General features: G+C 45.2%; 1 protein-coding gene across 6 annotated transcripts in view; it reads left to right on the forward strand.

Moving 5' to 3' along the window:
* Nucleotides 1-4011: 4011 nt before the first annotated feature.
* LARP4B (La ribonucleoprotein 4B) overlaps nt 4012-22315 on the forward strand; it is a 176700-nt gene continuing 158396 nt past the window's right edge. For 2 of the 6 annotated variants that reach the window (XM_068235827.1, XM_068235822.1), the window contains exons 1-2: nt 4015-4397; nt 18519-18570. The gene's annotated coding sequence lies outside the window, so the exon portion shown is untranslated. Of the gene's footprint in view, nt 4398-18518; nt 18571-22315 lie in introns of all 6 variants that reach the window. The other 4 variants (XM_068235823.1, XM_068235825.1, XM_068235826.1 and 1 more) reach the window with 4 other exon arrangements.

Consider the following 22315-nt stretch of genomic DNA (forward strand, 5'->3'; position numbering starts at 1 on the left):
TGGTCAACCCTTGGGTCTCCCAATAAGTAATGTCTGCTGGCGTTGCAAATGCTTGGAGTTGGGACAGCATGACGTTATTTTCAGGTGTGAGCGGTACCAGCGGGGCATTTAGAAGAACCTCAGTTGCATGATTAAGTGTGACACGAGAAGCTGCTTTTGCATGCTTGTCTGCTAACCTGTTTCCCTGGGCAACTAGTGTCATTGAGGTTGTGTGCGCCTGGCACTTAATGACTGCAATGGCTTCTGGGAGTTGAATCGCTGCAAGAAGATTTGTAATGAGCTGTGCATGCGCAATTGGTTTACCTGCCGCTGTCGTGAACCCTCTATGCTGCCATATTACCCCAAAGTCGTGACACACTGAAAATGCGAATCTAGAGTCTGTGTACACATTTACTCGCTTGTTAGCCATGATTTCACAAGCTCTGGTGAGTGCGATTAACTCAGCAGCTTGTGCTGATGATACAGGAGCTGGCATGGCCTCCAGAACTGTATCAGGCAATTGTACAACTGCATAACCAGCATGAAATGTGTGATCATCTGGTCGTGTGCAGGAGCCATCTACAAAAACATCGTCTGCATCAGAAAAGGGGACGCTTTGTAGGGTGGGGCGGGGGCTTGTGGCAATGTGAATTCGTTCTGCACATTCATGTTGTTCTGATATCTCATCTTGTAGCCCCTTGAATCCTAGGAGAGAGTTCAAGAACAACATTGGTGCAGTTGTTGGTGCACAGTAGTGAACCTTGAGCCCTGGAGTGGTGGTAAGGATAACATCATATCCCGCCAACCGTTGGGCAGTCATGTGTTGTGTAGACAGATTTTTTTAGGAGGTGAAGGACAGAGTGTGACATGTAGAGTGTTGTATGGAGAGGTGGTGAACTTTAGCACGTTCTGTTTGAGGAATGCCTCAATCATTGGCGCTAGAGCTTCTTCCTTTGCTTTCTGGATGGGATATTTTTTATCTGTGCCTGCTGGGTCTGTGTAGGCATTGGTTGGGCCTGGTCTGGGGGCGGGCAGGGGCAATCTCTAACGAAGTGCCCTGGTTGCTTACACCTGTAGCAGACACGTGAGTTTTGTCTGGACCCTGCATGCTGCTGAAAGCTGCGCTTATCTGTATATCTCCCCCTATTGCCATGGCGGGGGTGGGGCTGGGAGTAATGAATACTATGAGCTGAAGACTTGGTGGTCTGCTTATGAACCTCAAAGCATCCTGCCGAGTCTTTAGCTATAGCCTGCTTCATTGTTTGTGTTGGGGTTAATGTTGGCCAGTTATATTCTGTTGTTAATTTAGTTAAGACAGGGTATAATGGCACATAAGGAGGCGGAGCAGAAGTTGGGGATACAATGGGGGCTTTGATCTGCTGCTTTTCAGTTACACAGCTAAGATCAGTCCAAAAAGTTTGCAATGATAACCATGCCTGTCCACAGGTTTTCATATAAGTTTTATCCCAGTTTGGATCTCCATGATACCATGGAAAAGCACCTATGTCATTTAGACACAACCCCTTTATCATGGTAACATGAAATTCTGAAAAAGATCCCTCTCTTGGAAATGGATCACTACATCTCATTCCCTCAGTCCAATTTGACATATTATCCACCCATGGGTCTGTATAAAATGAACCTAGACACCTCTGGACAAACATTTTAGGTGTTTCCCCAAATTCATTTTTGGGAGACACTTTCACCAGAGAGTGGTTTGCAGCAGACTTAGGAACATGCTTTTCAGTTCTAAACTTAAATTTCAAATTTCCCTTGGGCGGCTCCATACCTTGAGAGTTGCCCATTATGCTAAGCTAAAAATACAATAAAAAAAAATAGAGTGAGATTAGCTGAGTTTGAAGGTTTATCTAGGGATGGTGACGTCAGTATTAGACTTTACTGGAAAACCTGGTCTCCAGCTTATGTGATTCTTCTATGCTTTCTAATCAGATTTATCTACACCCGATTTATGGTTTGACTTTTAACTATCCTCTGTGGACAAGATTATACCTTCAATCTCAGCTCAACCTCGCATACAATCTACACAAATCTATACAGTAACATGCAATCTTATATAACAACTAAAACTCACTTAAGCGACTATACAACAATATACAAGGTTTAGAGGGACTATTCACTATTTCACACAGTACTGCTTTCTTAATTGGGGCATCAGACCCGCTATTTACTTTAGGAATATCAGATTCCTGGGAGGCGCTACAGAAGCGCTTTCCGGGTTCTGCTAATCCGCTCTGACAGTATAGGGTGGTAATAATATATAAAAAAAATAGTATTACTCACCCGATACTGTGTATGGCGAATCCCTCTTCTCGACACCAAACTGTTAGCTTGATTCCTTCCGAGGTGGCTGCACGATCACTTTAGCAGCAGTCAGACCTATGGATTCAACTCCCTGGTTCTTAGTGAAAAGTCCCTCTCCAGCTGGGAAATGCACTGACACGACACTCAAGTTGGTGACAATGCATCTGAAATCTTTATTTACAGGTCAGTCTTATATACACCCTGATGTAGGGGAAAGAACCAGGTTAAACCGGTGTGCCCATGTGAAGTAGTGGAGACAATAGAACAGACATGGTAGAGACAGTAAAAACAATAGCATGTGTTGTTCTGTAAACACTGGCAGAGGTAGAATTTGTGCATGTGTTAATTTCTCAATGGACCAGGTTCTTTAACAACAATGTGTGAATAGGTCTTCAGATCTCTGTCACAGTGGCTTGTATGGTAATATACCAACTGGGTATTGAAATACAGGTATTGTATTCTGTCTCTCAAAGGTGCCTGGAACTTCTAGAGTGTTTATTATTAATGTATCTGTAAAGCACCATCTGCAGGAATGTGCTGCTGACTAGTTGGAGCAATGATGTCATTTTAAGATAGATTTGATGTGCTGTATATATTTTAATATCGGGGTGATTTAAGTAGCACATTAATAAAACCTTTCACTGTACAAACGGAACGTACGTCCCGCATAGCAATGCAAAGGCTATGCGGACGTTCACATACGTACGTTCCGTACAGTACAGAGCCGGACCGGATCCGGACACTTTTCCAACATGCGCTATTTTTTGGTCCGGCTCATCCGGCCCACGCACCCCGACCGGAGCCTGACTGCACCATCCGGATATAGAAAACCAATGGGAAACGGAAGCACAGAACACACTGAAGACAACACCAGACGTTCTACCCCACTTCCTATGCGTATCATAGCGGCCATTTCGGATGGGTACACATAGGCCCAGCATATCTGGAGTGGAGCAGCAGTGCTGGAGCTGTTTTGGAAGTATGTCGGAGATGGAGGTGAGGCCTACAGCGGAGGACCTGATTCTACAGGTGCACCTTTTGCAGACCCCAACACATTTCAAGGTATTTTGTTGTTTTTTTTCCCCCCACGGATCCGGATGGCAGCCTGAAGCAGTCCTGATGCAAACGGACCGATCCGGATCAGGTCCTGATACGATCCGGATGCGGTCCGTTTGCATGCCAAAACGCAAGTGTGAACGGGGCCTAAAACAACAGCCAGTGGCGTAGCTAAGGAGCTGTGGGCCCCGATGCAAGTTTTACATGGGGGCCCCCCCCCAAGCACTCTATACATGACAATTGATACGGCGCACCAAAACCTGCCAATGGCAACTACAGTGCCTGAGGTGCAAGAAGGGGCTGGGGAACAGTTTCCTAATGATTACCATTATTCAATGTATCTATAGAAGTGATTATTATGAGCACAGGACCAATAGAGAGCTAATACTGTAGTTGAGGGAGGGTCCTTCGGGGCCCCTCTGGCCCAAGGGCCCCGATGCGGTCGCTACCTCTGCACCCCCTATTGCTACGCCCCTGACAACAGCAGCACTACTAGAACGAAGCACAAGAGAGAAGCGGAGCATCGCTGTAGAATAGATAACGTTCCTCCCACAACGTCATCCGTTGCTAGGAAGGCAGACACAGGAGGGAGAGGTTTCCTGCCGCAGCCAGACACCGCCCACTCAGCGCCACCGGACTTCCCCGTGACGTAAGCGGCGCTTTCCTGCGTCAGGCGCAGTGCGCTCCGAGCCGCTGCGTTTCCAGCCCTCTTGACTACGGCCAATAGGTGGAGACAGCGGAGGCGGGACTTCCGGTTGGCGCAGGAAGTGAGGCTGTCTCGTTTTTCTCATCCTCCTCCTTCTCACGGGATAGAGATAGTGTCGTTATCCGCGGGTGTTCGGAGGCCTGGCCCGCACTGTTACCGGACACCCGAGTTCCTCTCGTGAGGTATTGCTTGCTCAGCTGTCTCCTCCCCGGATTCTCCGACACATCGCGCTGCTGTGTGTGACTGAGGTGTAATCTCTACCACGGACCGGCCGGTCACTCCCGCCTCACAGCCGCCACACCGCCCGCCCGAGAGAGGAGCCCTGTGCGGCCAGGTGAGGCAGAGTGCGGCCTGCACTGACTGGCTGCCGTATAGTGTCGTATTCCTGCATAGCCTGCTTAGCACTGCCTATCTGCCATTATGTGCCGTATCCCTGCGCCTCATATCCAGTGGCTGATATCTGCACTGCCAGATAGTACTGTATTGCCTGCCTGACATTTAGTGCCTTATACCTGTCCTGTCTGCTTGTACCTTTCTACATTTCTCTGCATTATGTGCTTATTAGGTACCCTACATTAGCTGTTATTCAGAACCTTATTGTAGTATTTGCTGCTTGCCATTTATTACGTTATCCCTGCACTGCCAGCTATTTATTACATTATACCTGCACTGCCTGCATGCAACTTATTACCTTGTTTTTACTCAGCCTGTGTCCCCTGCGTTACCCATCATTTAGCGTCTTTGCCCTGCACTGCCTGTCATTTAGCGTCTTTGCCCTGCACTGCCTGTCATTTAGCGTCTTTGCCCTGCACTGCCTGTCATTTAGCGTCTTTGCCCTGCACTGCCTGTCATTTAGCGTCTTTGCCCTGCACTGCCTGTCATTTAGCGTCTTTGCCCTGCACTGCCTGTCATTTAGCGTCTTTGCCCTGCACTGCCTGTCATTTAGCGTCTTTGCCCTGCACTGCCTGTCATTTAGCGTCTTTGCCCTGCACTGCCTTTCATTTAGCGTCTTTGCCCTGCACTGCCTGTCATTTAGCGTCTTTGCCCTGCACTGCCTGTCATTCATTTAGCGTCTTTGCCCTGCACTGCCTGTCATTCATTTAGCGTCTTTGCCCTGCACTGCCTGTCATTCATTTAGCGTCTTTGCCCTGCACTGCCTGTCATTCATTTAGCGTCTTTGCCCTGCACTGCCTGTCATTCATTTAGCGTCTTTGCCCTGCACTGCCTGTCATTCATTTAGCGTCTTTGCCCTGCACTGCCTGTCATTCATTTAGCGTCTTTGCCCTGCACTGCCTGTCATTCATTTAGCGTCTTTGCCCTGCACTGCCTGTCATTCATTTAGCGTCTTTGCCCTGCACTGCCTGTCATTCATTTAGCGTCTTTGCCCTGCACTGCCTGTCATTCATTTAGCGTCTTTGCCCTGCACTGCCTGTCATTCATTTAGCGTCTTTGCCCTGCACTGCCTGTCATTCATTTAGCGTCTTTGCCCTGCACTGCCTGTCATTCATTTAGCGTCTTTGCCCTGCACTGCCTGTCATTCATTTAGCGTCTTTGCCCTGCACTGCCTGTCATTCATTTAGCGTCTTTGCCCTGCACTGCCTGTCATTCATTTAGCGTCTTTGCCCTGCACTGCCTGTCATTCATTTAGCGTCTTTGCCCTGCACTGCCTGTCATTCATTTAGCGTCTTTGCCCTGCACTGCCTTTCATTCATTTAGCGTCTTTGCCCTGCACTGCCTGTCATTCATTTAGCGTCTTTGCCCTGCACTGCCTGTCATTCATTTAGCGTCTTTGCCCTGCACTGCCTGTCATTCATTTAGCGTCTTTGCCCTGCACTGCCTGTCATTCATTTAGCGTCTTTGCCCTGCACTGCCTGTCATTCATTTAGCGTCTTCAAACTTACCCCAAGTCCGGGCAGCATCAGCAGTGTTGGACATACCTTCGGGGCACGAGTCCAATGCTGTCAGTTCTCTCTTGCCATCTGCCGGCTGTTCTACACGCCATACTACCTGGTTCCTTTATGTCACATGACATACAGGAAGTATGCCGTGCATTAGAGCCTGCAGGAGGCAAAGTGGATAGACTGGCATCACTGGACTCGTGCTGGAAGGTATGCCCAGCACTGCCGCAGCTTGGGGGCACAGAGAGGCAAAAGGGGCAGAGAGAAAGACACAGAGCAGGCTCAGAGAGACAAAGGGGGTAAGAGAGAGACCCAGAGGGTGCAGCAGATCAGGTGTTTCTGACATTATTGTCAGATCTGACAAGATTAGCTGCATGCTTGTTTCTGGTGTTATTCAGACACTACTGCAGCCAAATAGGTCAGCAAGGTTGCCAGATAACTGGTATTGTTTAAAGGGAAATAAATATGGCAGCCTCCATATACCTCTCACTACAGTTGTACTGTAAAGGAACCAGATGCTTTGGTCTGAAATTTAAAGGGGCACTACAACACAAAAGTGTAAAATTTAAAATATGTACAAACTTATACAAATAAGTTCATTTTTTTTTTCTAAAGTAAAATGAGCCATAAATTACTTTTCTCCTATGTTGCTGTCACTTACAGTAGGCAGTAGAAATCTGACAGAAGTGACAGGTTTTGGACTAGTCCATCTCTTCATAGGGGATTCTCAGCAATTCTTTATAAAGATATTCCCTAAAAAGGATTTAAACAATGATGCTGGCCAGCTTCCCTGCTCGCTACAGTTTTTTGGCAGTTGGACAGAGCAACTGTCATTCACTAAGTGCTTTTGAAAATAAATATATCCCTGAGAATTCCCTATAAAGAGATGGACTAGTCCAAAACCCGTCACTTCCGTCAGATTTCTACTACCTACTGTAAGTGATAGCAACATAGGAGAAAGGTAATTTATGGCTCATTTTACTCTGGAAAAAGTGTACTTCTTATTTGTATATGTTTACACATATTTTACAGTTTTTCGCTGTAGTGCCCCTTTAACATGCTACCTTGCGGGACTGGGTACCGGGTTTGAATCCCAGCACTCTCTGCATGGAGTCTGTGTCGGTTTCCTCTGTTCACACTCGTTTCCTCCCACACCCCAAAAACATATAAATAAGCGATTGGCCCTAAACTAGGATGGACATATGACTATGGTAGGGATTTCTGTATTTTTCAGACTATAAATTGCACTTTTTCTCCCCCAAAAGTAGGGGGGAGAAGTAGGTGCGTCTCCCCCCCCCCCCCCCCCCCCAAGCAAGTGCGAGTACAAGACCAGAGTGCCCTGACTTACACAGTCCAGCTCGGAGTTCTGCATCTTCGATATTCCTTTTTCCTTCAGGCAGCATGCTCCATCGCGATGGGCATCCATTTTCTGCTTTCATGCCCGCATTGACAGTGGGAGACATTGGTGCACACACTCTAGTGCAGGTTGTGTTGCTCCAACCCCTGTATTTGGCAGCTTCACAGCGTCTGGCACACTTCATGGATGAAATGCTTCCTTTCATCCCTGTGCTGCTGGTAGCATACTTCGGTGCACACACCGGAACCGTCTCGCCGAATATAGCCCATTCTTTGGAAGCTTATCTTCCGTCCTCCGCCCCCATTTCCTTTCCGATCTATCTACCAATCAGGCAGGGGATGCTGCCCCACACCCACCAATCAAGGCCGCCCCTTCCTCCTCTCCTTTCCTGATTGGATGGTGTCCCTGGCGGGACCAGGGCTTCTTCATTTGTCCAATCACTGTATTCCCTGATTGGCCTCGCCTGATTGGTAGATCTCTTGGAAAGGAAGCAGGGAACAGCAGAGTATACAGTAGAAGGGGTCAGACCGGATGGAAGAGAAGCTTCCAAAGACGGGGCTGGAGCCGGTGCATTAAAGTAAGTGTACCGAAGTGGGCCTCCATCAGCACGGGGATGAATGGAAGCATTTCCTCCAGCTGAACATGCGGTGTACCAGTCGCTGTGGAGCGGGGACGGAAGAGAAGCTGTGCAACGATGTCTGCCACCAACACAGGGATGAGAGGATACATGCTTCATCCAGCGGTAAATGGCTAGCGAAGCTGACTATGTGCAGTGTTGCTGGCAGGAACAATGATCATGGGGTCGGAGAACAGAAGACAGGTGACAAAGGGGGTGCAGACAGGTGACACAGGGGCGAACAGAGGACACAGGATTAACAGCTGACACAAGGTTTGGGCTGGTGATACAAGGGGACAAACAAAGGACACAGGGGGTATGGACAGGTGACACAAGGGTACAGACAGGTGACATGGGGATGGACAGGGTAGGGACAGAGGACACAGTGGACATAATAATTGGAGGGGAAAAAAGTCTATTAGACACCCCTGCACTATAGATGCACCAGGTTTAGCATATTTTTTTCCCCTGGACTTTGTCCTCTAAACCTAGGTGCATCTTATAGTCCGGTGCATCTTCTAGTCCGGAAAATACAGTACACTGTAAACCCCTCTGATAGACAGTTAGTGACAGACTATAGAGTCTTCAAAGCACTATGGAGGATGTCAGCCTTTTGTAAATATTAATAAATAATAATAAATCTGTTTGCTACTTAGTGTGCATATCATCACTACTCTATCTACTGTTATAGTCACACCTTTGTCTAGAAATATGGCATGTCTGTGTACTGTCGAGGGCTGTGGAGTCGAGGAGTTGGAGTCAATTTTGGGTACCTGGAGTCAGTCTGTGGTTTCATACACTGAGGGGTCAGATGATTTGTGTACCAACTCCACAGTGTTAAGTGTTAAACTAAGGAGTCAGAGCTGTTTTAGGTACCTGGAGTCGGTGGTTTCATGAACATCGGAGTCAGATGATTTTTGTACTGGCTCCATGTCCCTTGTTTGCAGTGACAGTACTGGTTGATATTTACTGTTACTACCTAGAGTACATGGAAAAGAGTGAAAAATTGTATAATACTAATATGCGTATTTGCTTCGCCAGTAAGGGGGAGGTTTCATGTATGAAATCACCGAACAATGAACACAACGGCTGGTTAACTGGATCAAATGCTAGAAACTGATTTGCTAATCCAAAATCCTGTCTCTTGGTTTTTGCTAATTAGAAAATAGTGGCATTTGTTGATAATCACTGCTGTGGTCTCCATGCATCACCTTCATGAACGGCTTGGTATAATTGTGCCAATGCCTTATTCATCTACTCACGGCAGATGTGTTTTGCCAATGTACTTGATGGCTGCAGTGTCTGCATGTTCTATAGTATTTGTTCTGTTCCATGCCTGAGCTGTACATGATACATACAAAACAGAGTGGTCTCAGTTGGACACAGTCTTCTTTCACGTGCGTACAAATAAATACCGTACATAATATTAGTTAAGAAGTAATCCTTACGTTATCGGTTTAAAACATACAAGTCCGGTATAGATAGGTTGCCAGTTCCAATCTTCAAACAATGTTGCTCCTAGGTGTATCCCATACGTTTCTTAATGCAAGCCTGTGCAATAGTTTGGATAATAATATTGATACTTAGCAGCACTGTAGAGGAAAGCCTCTGGATTTGGAGTGCGGCCTAGCCATGTCAACGGGCTTCAAGGAAGTCCCAGCGCTGGATGGGTGAGGCTTCCCTTTACTTAGGTAAGTACCCATTTGGGGCACTTTTTTTCACTACAGATTAGACTTTACTACGTTTCGCAGCTGTCAGACCACTTCATCAGAGGCAATGTAAATTTGTACTAAACATCTCAGGTTTTCAAGAAACATACAGTTCCAAGGACTTGTGTATATAAAAAAGTGGTATTTCTTTAGCGTATAGATATCACCGCTGTTGGAAACACATCACGTGCACACATTCAGTGTGTCACGTATAGCAAGCGTCCTTCTCCACTGTCTTACCCTCCCCCATTAACATTCTTCTTGCTTGACTGATCTAACAAAGAGGTGCTGATGCTATTTGTGGTTCCAACTTTTTGACACAGATAGATCTGAGGAAGCAAGGGGCACTAACAAAACGCCATGTCTGGCATTGCTTTGTAAAGTATTTAAATCTTTCCTATTAGTTTATGACCTTTGATTGTAGGAAAGTGGCACCCTGTTATAAGCTGTTGATAGATGATATACTTTATCAGGCGCCCCCCGTCTCCCTGAGTCATAGTTCAGGCCTCTTATGGTGCTTTCACATGCACAATAATTGTTGCCTCCTGGGATCAGAACTCGATCCCTCAGGCGACAGTTTTGGGCAATGTGTTGTACAAATCAGGAGATGTGGTCTGTTGCTATGGAGGGTGAGGAGGGACAATGGCGCTGCACATAAATTGTGGCACAGTCTGCTTGGCTAATGCCTAGTACACACCATACAATTTTCTGTTAGATTTTCCAGGGCTGTGGAGTCGGGAGTCGGAGCAATTTTGGGTGCCTGGAGTCGGGAGTCAGATGATTTTTGTACCAAATCCACAGCCCTGGTAAGTATTAAGCTAGGTACGCACGTGCCAATGTAATAATTTCCTACATGTTGGGAATTATCTATCTGGCAGGTAAATCTAATGCTGGGAATAGACGGGTCGACCGGCAGCTCGATTAGCCGCCGGATCAACACCAGCCTCGTTCTCGCTCGTCCGCACGGATCGATTACCGCTCGTCCCCGCCGGCGCTTCCTTATCAGCGCTCGAGTCCCTGCCATTGTTCGCTGGCGGGGATCGAGCGGGCGAGGGTCGAGCGGCTTGATCGGGCCAGCTGAATATTATCAGCTGGCCGGATGAGCTGGTCGATACACGGTACAGAAACGTACCGTGTATCCCCAGCATAACAGAAAATTGTATGGTGTGAACTAGGCATTTATGTTGGACATACACCGCGTTTATGCGCAGGAATCAAGCCGCTGACTCGATGCCGGCTCGTCCGTGCGGGCGCGTGGATCGATTCCCGATCGTCCCCACGGGCATTCCTTATCAGCGCTTCGTTTCTGTTCATTGTCCGCCCGCGGGGATCGAGCGCGGTATCGATTTGCTGCGGTGATCGGACAGGTTGGATTAGGGCTGCACGATTTTCCGGTTTTAAACCGAAACCGCGGTTCCTGAGAAGACTATCTAGGGATCGTCAGTATCCGGCGGTTTTCGGTTTAGTGCCCGCTGTGCCCGCGCTTGGCCGCATGGTCCGCCTACCGCTACGCGCTGAGGGGAGACGCCGTAGTGCATATTCCATATGTAAATGAGCGGGGGGGGGGGGGGGGGGGCGGGCGAGTCCAGTCCAGAGAAAGCAATGGAATGACGGAGGCGGTAGGCGGAGTTGTACGCTCTGTACAGCTCCGCCTACCGCTGCCGTCATACCATCGCTATCCATTGATTGGTGAAGCTGTGTGTGCCGCTCCGGACTGGACTCCCCCCCCCGGCTCATTAGCATCATGAATATGCACTGCTTCTGTCAGTGGATCCGCCCACGGCTGCCTGGCTCATAAGAGTCCCGTACGCCGCACATTAGTAGTAGTACCGCACGCACATTAAGCCGAGGGGTCCTCACAGAGGGCTTCAGAATTTATAAATGTGCATTGCCTGAAATGCAATGCGAATGCACAGCAACATTTTCTGACACAGAGCCCGCCATAGCTAGGCTCCTGACCCCCCCCCCCCCCCCCCCCCCCCTAAAGCTTGTTTAAAAAAAAAATCGTGAATAAATCGAAATCTCAATTTCCAACAGAAAAATCGCAATTTCGATTTTTACCCAAAATCGTGCAGCCCTAGGTTGGATATTATCAATCGAGCCATCAGCGGCTCGATTGATAAGAACTATCGTGCCGTGTATGCCCAGCATTAGACTATCCACAACTTTTGTTATTGTAGCTGTGTCAGGGTTACTGTACGCACACTAGATTCTTGTCAGAGATGGCCATACATGCTGCCCCATCGAAGTATAGTATATCATGTCAGTAGATCCCAAAGGAACGGGCACTTTTCGGTAGGGGCTAGTCCTTTCCAATACACTTTTTTTTTTTGTTTTGTTCTGGACACAACCTACACAAAGATCCTTCTGGAGTCCTGACTGTGGACAGGCTAAAGTCTTGTACACACATCAGATGGTTCTCAGTGTAAAGCGGCCACCCCCAAAGTATTGGTGAAAGATCCGACTGGCAGTGCCTGCTGAGCACAGGGCGAGGGCATTGTTTTCTTACTCGCTCCATCGTTCACCGCACTGTCGACCCTTCTCTTCCCTCAATAGCATCACAACGCACATGCTAGTGGCACACCTGTACAGAGCTCTTCTCTGAACTGTCACCTGAGGTATTGAGTCATAATCCCTGCAAGCAACAGTCTTTGTACATAGGTATCAGATTTAATTCACAGACATGCTTGAAGTGGGTTTCTTAAAGTGACCAGGGTTAGTGCAGATATCAATTTTTTTCCCTCTACTCTCATCACAACTAATTACTAACTAGTGACTCCTATTTTTTAGGTCCTTTGTCCTGCTCCTCAAATTAGGTATAACATAAGTTGCCTTTGTACCGTTCAGTCTTCTAGTAATTGCAGTTCTTGAGCGTTTTGAGCCCAACAGGAGAAAAGCGCTATACAAATGTTATTACTATCTCCTCTTCAGTGTCAGCCAGACCTGTTCTTATTTTCCATCCTTTCCTGCCTGACATTTATTGAGCCTGTCTACTGCACCATTCCTGCTTGCCTGATCTATAATGAGCCTATGTACTGCCCCAACCCTGCCTGCCTGATAAATAATGAGCCCAAGTACTGCCCCATCCTTGCCTGCCTGATTACTAATTAGCCTATGTACTGCACCGTCCCTGCCTGTTATGTAATGCCTATGTACTACCTCATCCCTGTCTGTCTGATACCATGTTCCTGTCTATTCCATGCCTGTCTGATATATTGAGTTTTGGTTCTGTCCCCCCCCCCCCCCCCCCTTTCCTCCATATCTGGCATAGTGAACCTATGCACTATTCCAATCCTGCCTGCCTGGTATTGGGGGGGGGGGGGGGGCTATATACTGTCCAGTAACTGCCTGTCTGATGTGTAAGATCAAGATAATGTCCAATACCTTCTTGCCTGATGTGTATGGTGCCTGGGTACTGCCACCATCCCATGTTGTCTGATATATAGTGCCTATTTACCATACTGTTCCAGCCCTGCCTAGTATATGGTATGATTATACAATTCCATTTCTACAGTAGCTGCCTGTGTCTTATATTTCTATACCCTTTGTTTTTTTTTTTAAACTGGTTTACTCACACATGATGTGATCATTTACCCCTGTCTGCTCCCTGTCATTACTGGCTTCTTGATGTATGGTGTGCTTCTATACCTTTTTCCTCTCTGCAGTGACTGCCTGACAAATGTATAGAGCGCTGATAAACTCCAAGATCATCTGCACACTGCCTGCCTGATATACAGTGTGCTTATAGGCTGACTCCTCTCAGCTCTGGCTGCCTGATATATGGCTTGCTTATTTACCTGTGTCTTATTTCTACAGTGTTGGCACTGACAGCTTCACATGGTGTGCTTATTTCCTTCCATCTCATCTCTACAGTGCTGGCTATTCTTAGATTTTGCTGCCTTCAAAATGAGCTAATGCCGAAAGTAGCATTTTCTGACAGTTGGGAAAAGCATGCATAGACGCAAATAACTTTTTTTTTTTTTTTTGGTTCCCTCAATATAATAAAGAATTGCCATTTGACCCTAATTCTGAGATTACTTGAAAGTGAGATAAGCAATTGTCATCCTTAATTAATTCTGGAGAGTAATATTAATGTAAATTAAAATATGGACAAAAAGTGTGTGTGTGTGTGTGTGTGTGTGTGTGTGTGTGTGTGTGTGTGTGTGTGTGTGTGCGCTACCCTACCCTTAGTGCACAGGTGTCGAACTCCAGGCCTGGAGGGCCAGATCCATGCCAGCATTTAGGATGGACTGAGAAAGAGAGGAATGTGTTCTACCTGATGGACCACACCTTTCCTGATTCCGGCCCATCAATTAATTTGAGCTGTTTAAAATAGTATTGCAACAGTGCTGAAGAGTCGCATGGTGCGATATGATGCATGCAATGGAGCACACACTTGTATGCTTATACCACAGCTGTTACCGTGCACATTGTCCTTTAACGTACAGCATGCTGCACTTTGTACCGATAGAATCTGCATTGCTCATGTGACAATGTAGTGGCACCATTACAATATGTTTGCATTGTGTTTAGAAGCAATTCTATTGTCCATTGCACCACAACAAATGTACCGTACTACAGTAACTTCTTAACATTGCTCCAGACATACTTGCCTCTCTGGTTCTCAACAGCATTTCTCTATGCATGGGCTCCAGCCCTTTTCTGTCCTTTACCAGTGACGTGTGCGCAATGAGGCTTCATAGACTCATGCGTAAGATCGGGTTCAGCATGTTGAGCGATAAATGCAAAGATCTTGCTGTCACATGGGCACTATTTAAACCTACCTCAGATGACCCTTACTGCTTTTAGGTCTGTACCTTTCTCGTCTGTTGATCACTGGCCGACCCCCCCCCCCCCCCCCCCCCCCCCCACACCTATGGTGACCATGGCCTCCCTTATTATTTCCTCCTCTCTAGTTGTCACCTCAACTAGGCCTGATATACACTTGTCGGGACATTAGCTTCTGACCTACACTATGGACAGACGCAGCGGGTTACCTGGACATGTACTAAGGTTTTTCCACCACATAGGGATTAGTTATTCCTCCCACTATATCAGATGTATACAGCTCTTGTCCGTTGTTGACTCTGGCCCTGACAGATTATTCTCTTGTCCTTTCCAGTTGTAAACTCAACTATATGTTTGAAAAATGCCTTTCCTGACTTTTAGGGTATATTTCCATTGGTGCGGTGCAATTCCAGTGCGGAAAACGCATGTGCGATTTTGCATGCGGATGCGTTTTTCCATGCGTTTTTCTATGCGCTTTCGCATGCGTTTTGTGGCCAAGCGTTTTAAACCATGTCAATGCTGATGTGCTTTTTTTTTTTCATTATAAAAGATTTTATTGAGCAGATGTTAATTACAAAAATTCAAATAAACTTGCAGTTGAAAAGCTGTGAATCTTATATATGACTACAATATATGTAAGATAACAAATGTATTACAGTAAACATTAGGAACGATAAAGAATAATGAGAATAATATTTAAATCACTCCAAAACCTAAGAACCCGGATTAGTTGTTTTAGCTAAACCTGTGTGCTGATGTGCTTTTTACATTGTCTTTACACAAAAACGCATAGAAAAACGCATGGCCCGTTTCCACTAGAGCGAATCTGCATGCGTTTTCTGCATGCAGATTCGCATAACCAATACAAGTGGATGGGACTGTTTCCACTTGTCAGGATTTCTTTGCGTTTTTCTGTGCAGAAAAAATCTGCACGTCAGAGCCATCAGAATTCGAATCGCATACAATGTAATTAATAGGAAAAACGCATGCTTTTTCTATGCGTTTTGTCATGCGTTTTTGTGTAAAAACAGTGTAAAAAGCACACCAGCATTGACATGGTGAAAAAAGCTTGGCCCAAAAACGCACAGAAAAACGCATCCGCATACGAAATCACACATGCATTTTCCGCACTGGAATCGCACTGCACCAATGGAAAGGTACCCTAAATTACATCATGCGACTCACACACCGTTTTGCGGTGTGCAAATTCTGATGGCTCTGCCGTGCAGATTTTTTTCAGCACAGAAAAATGCTAAGGGCCTGTTTCCACTACAGCGAATCTGCATGCGCTTTCTGCATGCAAATTTACATAACCAGTACAAGTGGATGGGACTGTTTCCACTTGTCAGGATTTCTTTGCGTTTTTCTGTGCAGAAAAAATCTGCACGGCAGAGCCATCAGAATTCGTACACCGCGAATCGCATAGAATGTAATAGGAAAAATGCATGCGTTTTTGCCATGCGTTTTCACATGCGGTTTTGGCTAAAAACAATGTAAAAAGCATACCAGCATTGACATGGTTAAAAACGCTTGGCCACAAAACGCATAGAAAAACGCATCCGCATGCAAAACCCACATGCGTTTTCTGCACTGGAATCGCAACACAAAAGTGGAAACGGGCCCTAAGAAATCCTAACAAGTGGAAACAGTCCCATCCATTTGTATTGTCTATGCAAATCTGCATGCAGACTCGCTCTAGTGGAAACGGGCCCTTACTTCTGACCTAGATTACTTTGACGTCTGACAGATTCTGACCTAGTCTGATATCCACCTTTCTTGACCTCCACTATGTCTGATATGTGACTGTTAAATCGCGACTTGTAACCTGACCCTGTTTATCTAATGTTGCAATGACCTTTGGTTCTGTCCCTTCCTGTCCAGTCTACTGCCACCTATGACCTTTGCTTGCTAGTTTTCTCCACTCTGCATGGACCCCTCCTAATCACAGATGGGGCTATTCCAGGTCCCAGAACCTGGTAGTCACTTGCAGATGTGTTAGCAGCTGATTGATCCTTGTGGCACACGTTGGTGAACGTCAGTTGGGATGGTCTGTGAGATGCAAATAAACAGCGCTGTGGAGTCGGTACAAAAATCATCCGACTCCTCCGTTTATGAAACCTCCGACTCCTGGTACCCAAAATGACTCCAACTCCTTAGTCTAATACTTACCAGGGCTGTGGATTTGGTACTAAAATAATCTCACTCCAACTCCTCACTTTATGAAACCACCGACTTCAACTCCAGGTACCTAAAAATTGCTCCGACGTCTCGATTCCAACTCCGACTCCTCAGTCCTGCAAATCTGAGTTGATGCAATATTAGACAGACTTTTCAACTTTGAAAAGTTATTTCCCACAATGCAACAGGGCTCCCACAGTGTGATGTAAGAACCATGGTCCTGACATTACACTGTGGGAGGGGATTCACCACAGTATTAGCCATACAAAGCCCCCTGATGATCCGTTGGTAAAAACGAAAAGATTTATCATGGGAAAGGTGGTATCAGCTACTGTGAATGAAGTTCAATTCTTGGTTACGTTCTCTCTGCAGATCAGTACAAGTCTGCAGATCAGATGTCTATGACAAATCTGACAAGATTAGCTGCATGCTGGTTTCAGGTGTATGATTCAGACCCTACTGACCAAATGGAGAAGCAGGACTGCCAGGCAACTGGTACAGTTTAAAAGGAAATACATACGGCAGTTTTCTTTGGTCTCACACCTCTGGCTCCTTTTTTAAAGGGATTTATTTCACACGGTGGGGCCATATGCAATTCACTTTTTCACCTGAGTTTTGTTATAGGTGATATTTTTCAATTTGTCAATAAAATGCCTGCTAAACCACCAGCAAGCAAGAAAATCCTCAAAATAATTTTGATAGTTCTTTTCTGCCTACTTTGTGGTATTTTTTCAGTTGAAAAGTGCTGGAAAGTTATTTTAAATAGAAGATAAAAAAATATCACGTAGGAGAAAATGCAGGAAAAAGGAGAATTGCATATGGGCCAGTGTGAGAAAACTCAGGTCTGAGCTAGGGCTGTCTATTGAATTTACCCAGTCACAATATTACAACAACAACAACAACAACAAATAACATTTGTAAAGCGCTTTTCTCCTGTGGGACTCAAAGCGCATAAGCATGGTCGGAGCGACCATCGTGGTACAGAGGAAGAATTTTATAAATCTGGAAATGCCAGGCTAAAGGCTAATATTACTTGTTATTAATCCAAAATAAATCAAATGAACTAATCCATCTTCATTGTGAGCACGATATTCCTTAAGTATTCACTTCATTCCCCCCTCCCCCAATTCCTCTTGTCTTTTTGTGGTTAACCTATCATCTGAACCAGTCTTGTATTTTTTGTGTCACCATGAAAAATCCATACTTTCAGCATGACCTCATCCCCATCTTTCTAGCTTCTGTAGACCACCACCATATCATTAATCTTGCATCCTCTTTTTCTGTCTACCTGTATAGTCTATCTCTGCCTAGTATGAATTGCTCCATAACATGTTTAGTGAGATCCAGATTACTACAATCTATTTCTTTCCTCCATACATCTCCTCACTAATCTCAAGATATTGCCCCTCCCGCAACCTTCGCTCCTCCCAAGAAATTCTCCTGGCCTCTAAGCTGATCACCTCTTCTCATGATCGCATCCAGGACTTTACACGAGCATCATCCCTTATCTGGAACTCTCTTCCACAGCCTGTACGTCATGCTCCAAACCTGGACATCTTCAAACACACTCTTAAAACACACCTTTTCATACAAGCTTATAACATTCTATAGCCCCTATTTACTTATCTGTCACAATGTAATCAGAGGCAAAGGGTCACTGCCTCATGCATCCTCCACCCCCTTACCTAATATGTCCCCTACAACCCATTAGATTGTAAGCTCTCAAGGGCAGGGTCATCCTCCTAATGTTTACTGTTTTTGTAACAATATTTGTGCTGCTTGTAACTCTGCTGTACATTTGTTAGTTGTATCTATGTTCCCCTTGTTGTCTTATGCTTTGTAAAGCGCTGCGGAATATGTTGGCGCTATATAAATAAAAAATAATAATAATAATTTTCCTTTTGACTAGAGTCAGCTGACATTTGAGGAAAAGCATCAGAGGACTTAACTTACAAATCCAGGTGAGATATTTTACACCAGAAATGTAGAGTAATCAAAGTGAATGCTGAGCTCATTACCACTTCCAGCCTCCACACATCACCATCATAATCTGTGTAATCACCATTCACTCCATTATCAACCATCCTTCCCTGTTATTTCCTTTCTTCTGTGCAGTCAGTCCCACTGTGATGAGTACAAAAGATTGCTAGCTCATGCTTTTACCTCAAATAATGGCTAAAGTACCCCACAGACAAGGGGGTGATGTTTTGACCAACAGACTGATCTCAGTACAGGTGTTTGTGCCTTTCATGACTCTGATGCCTAGCAGTTGGCTGTGGGTGGCAGAATGGTTTTTTTGCAAGTTTCTGTATTCCTACCCCCAGTATGGAGTCTGCTGCATGGGACAGTGCATGCAGCGCAGTCAAGCTTGCACAATTGTCTCAAGGCATTCTGTTGACTTGATCAATGCCATTTTGGTTAAAGAACAGTAATATATGCATGGCATTTATTCAAGCAAACCTGTGAGTTCAAAATGAGTATAAATACAAATGATGACTTGAAACAGCACCCCTTCTAAGCTTATTCCATTTGGATCATTTTCACCAATCTGGGCTGCTCCTTTCTCTCCTTTGCTTTTTTTTTTTTTATAATTTAAAAATGTATTTATTTTCTTTAAAGGGAACCGTAACTGAGAGGGATATAGATGTTTCCTTTTAAACAATACCAGTTGCTTGGCAGTCCTGCTGATATCTCCGGGAACTGTAGTGGCTGAATCACACACCTGAAACAAGCATACAGCAAATCCAGTCTGATTTCAGTCAGAGCACCTGATCTCCATGCTTGTTGAGGGACTGTGGCTAAGGCCTCTTTCCCACCAGGATGTTGCGTTTTAGGGGACGTTATAGGTCGCATAACGTGCCCCTTATGCAACGCCTGGTGGTGTTGGAGGAGGACGCTACATAGAGCTGCGTTAAGCAGCTTTTGGTGCACCTTTTTTGTCCCATGCACTGCGGAGACCACGTAATCGGAACACTCCGCATCACGTGGTCCTGCCAGCCAATCAGCGGCCACTCCAGGAAGAAAACACTGCAGTGCAGTGAATATTAATTAGCCATCTGGCTAAGTACGAAAGTGGACTCTCCGCTCCTCCTCTCCTGCACAAAATAACCCCATTACTGAGCATGTGCACACAGTCTAACACACAGCATGCTGCACTTTCGTATAACGTCCAGCGTTACACTGTAACGCAACGTGGGCACTGTGAACAGCCCATTGATTTTTCATTGCTGTGAGTTGGGCTGCGTTACAGGCTGCTGTAACGTCAGCCTGTAACGTCGCACTGTGTGAAAGCAGTCTTAAAGTATTAGAGGCACTGGGTCAGCAAGAGAGTCAGTAAACTGATATTATTTTAAAAGCAAAAATCCATATCCTTCTCAGTTTAGGTTCCCTTTAAAGGTAGCTATGACCAAGAAGTACTTGAGGGTCCATGGCTGCGTGGGCATAATGCGTTTATCGGGCATGTGCATGAAGGGACCTAAGGAGCATGCTCAGTTTGTCCTCTGGTGCAGTAGCTAGTGGCAGTGTACTCATGTGCTGGAATGGTTGTGTTTTGGGTGTCCCCATGGCAGCTACTGCTGCCCCCTTCCTCTTTCTAGTGGTGGATAAGCTGCTTGTCGGATGTAAATGAACAGTCAATATGGGGGGTGTCTGTTAGCAGCACTGTGGAGACGCATATCAATATGTGAGTATTGTGAATATGTCTGTGTGCTCCATTTTAATTGGAAAAAAAATCACATCAGGTACACCTTAAGTGGCTGTATTGGCTAACTTTAATAGCAACTTAGATTTATTGTTGCTACAGTTCTGTGTGGCAGTCCTTAGCTGTTTTTCTAACACAGATATCCAGAATAGTTTGCTGTCTATGGTCACCATTACATCATTGTGAATGACACATAAAGAACACAGTACATGCAAGCCGTTTTGTTTTTCTATTTGCATTTCAGATTTTAGCACCTGTGATAAAGCTTAATATAGTACATATGTCCTAATATTTTTATTACCTGGACTTCATTGTTAATAATTGCTTTCAATCAGTTCAGGCTTACTATAACTAAGATATTCAAGGTTTTGGAGTGTCTTCATTTTGTCCACTATTAGTAAGTGTTTGCCACACACTAACAAAAAACTGTGAACTTTTAAAGGACCACTATTGCAAAAGATTTAAAATACATACTTATAAGTACTTAAAGTTAATTAAAATCTGAGGGTTTGGACTAGTCAATCTCCTCATGGGGGATTCTCAGTTGCTCCTTTATTCTATACAAAAGCATTTCCTGGAAAGGATCTAGACAAAGATGTCAGCCAACTTCCATACTAATTTTCCACTATTTTGGCAGTTAGACTGAGCAACTGTCGGCCAGTAAGTTCTTCTGTAAACAAAGAAATAACTGAGAATGCCCCATGAGGAGATGGGCTAGTCAGAAATGTGAAAGATCTGTCCTATTTTTACTGTCTACTTTTAGGAACATAGGGGAAAAGTAGTTTTCAGTACATTTCTATTTGGGAGAAATATACTAATTAGGAGTACACATTTCAAATTTTACATTGTTTTGTGATATTGGTCCTTTAAAGGGGAACTGAAGTAAGAGGTATATGGAGGCTGCCATATTTATTTCCTTTTCCTTTTCATCAATACCAGTTGCCTAGCAGCCCTGCTGGTCTACTATTTCTCTGCAGTAGTATCTAAATAACACCAGAAACAAGCATGCAGCTAGTCTTGTCAGATCTGACTTTAAAGTCTGAAACACCTGATCTGCTGCATGCTTGTTCAGGGGCTATGGCTAATAGTATTAGAGGCAGGGCTGCCAGGCAACTGGTATTGCTTAAAAGGAAATAAACATGGCAGCCTCCATATACCTCTCTCTTCAGTTCCCCTTTAAGAGCAACTCTGGCATTTTCTGAACCTCTTCATCAATGTTGCTATGGTAGGTCTGCTGCTACTTACAGGTGTTTTTACTATGTAAGGTTTGACGGTGCGTTGGTAGTGTGTAGAATGCAGCACTGGTGGTTCTCTGCTTTCGCTTTTGAATTTTGGTTTAGAGCAGTACAGTATTTTGTTCTGACCATGCTATAAGCTGTCTGGTTCACACCCAGTGATAACATTTCTTTTGATTGGATTGCTTTGTGTGTAATGTATGTGGCATTTGTATGTGTTTAGGAGAGAGGTAAAGTATCTGTGAACAGTGATGTGAAGTGATACTGCAGTGTGCCGTCATCATCCCTGGAAACACTTTCAGTCCAGGCACCACAATGCTGCAGACAAATGTCTGCCAAAGGCACTCTAATATGACAGTATAGAGTACTCCAAGAACACTTAATTACACTGCTTTCTCTTAATGTTACATACTTCCAGCCAGTGCTTTGCAGTTGTTTAAAAGATAGAATGTCAGTACTCTTGTTTGTGTTGGGTGAGGATTTTATGAAGTCCACATTAAAATAACATTGGATGCAGTTCAGGGAGCTTTCATGTACAAGTACACTGACCTGACATTTGGAATTTGTAAAGTCCGGCAATAATAAAGTAACCAGATTTCATTGTAACGTCAAAGATGTTTCCTGCAGATGTAGATGAGATAGTGCGGCCAATTCACCAAGTTGCCTGTCCAGCTCACTTCTGCCAACCAGTGGTGTTGGACCCCGCAGCAGCCGTTTCCCATAAGGCCTAGTTTACACTATATACAGAAATAAAAAGCATTTTCCCCCTCA

Source organism: Hyperolius riggenbachi, chromosome 5 (genome assembly GCF_040937935.1).
Source record: "Hyperolius riggenbachi isolate aHypRig1 chromosome 5, aHypRig1.pri, whole genome shotgun sequence".
NCBI lineage: Eukaryota > Metazoa > Chordata > Amphibia > Anura > Hyperoliidae > Hyperolius > Hyperolius riggenbachi.